The sequence below is a fragment of the Schistocerca serialis genome, chromosome 9 (assembly GCF_023864345.2).
Source record: "Schistocerca serialis cubense isolate TAMUIC-IGC-003099 chromosome 9, iqSchSeri2.2, whole genome shotgun sequence".
Lineage (NCBI taxonomy): Eukaryota > Metazoa > Arthropoda > Insecta > Orthoptera > Acrididae > Schistocerca > Schistocerca serialis.
In genome coordinates, this window is record NC_064646.1 from 192,197,194 (window position 1) to 192,197,874 (window position 681).

The 681-nt window shown below is 43.9% G+C and overlaps 1 non-coding gene across 1 annotated transcript; it reads right to left on the reverse strand.

Annotated features, from left to right (window-relative positions):
- Nucleotides 1-216: 216 nt before the first annotated feature.
- Trnaa-cgc (transfer RNA alanine (anticodon CGC)) lies at nt 217-289 on the reverse strand. The gene has a single exon. It is a non-coding gene; the product is annotated as a tRNA-Ala (tRNA).
- Between the last annotated feature and the right edge of the window lie 392 nt (nt 290-681).

The following is a 681-nucleotide window of genomic DNA, read 5'->3' on the forward strand; positions in this document are numbered from 1 at the left end:
CTGCGCGAGTAGTCAAACCAAAGGGGACCCTCTTAAACTCAAACAGGAGGAGGAGGTTAGTGTTTAACGTCCCGTCGACAACGAGGTCATTAGAGACGGAGCGCAAGCACGGGTTAGGGAAGGATGGGGAAGGATATCGGCCGTGCCCTTTCTAAGGAACCATCCCGGCATTTGCCTGAATCGATTTAGGGAAATCATGGAAAACCCAAGTCAGGATGGCTGGAGACGGGATTGAACCGTCGTCCTCCCGAATGCGAGTCCAGTGTGCTAACCACTGCACCACCTCGCTCGGTTAAACTTAAACAGATTCCAATCAGTACAAAATGCTGATTCGTTAATGTCACTGTTGAGGAACACATAGTAGGTCGTTTATATTTTCACTGACGTATTTCAGTGTAATTGATCAATGCGGCCTTTCTTGCATAGGTCCATAGATGTCTTGCTGTCCAGGTATACTTAGCTAAAATGGATCATTTATAATTTTTGTAGAGTCAAGTTCCTACTAACATGCATTTTGATTTCTTTTGCGTTCGTTTGAGTAAGTACTTTCACTTGCATCGTTAAAATTATTTCTGTGCGTGGAAGGTTTCTTGCTGTCTGTGGTCGTTCTGAAGTAGTGGCAGACAATTGGATTTTCTACAAAATCGGTAGCATATTGATGATTTACGTGGCTACGATATT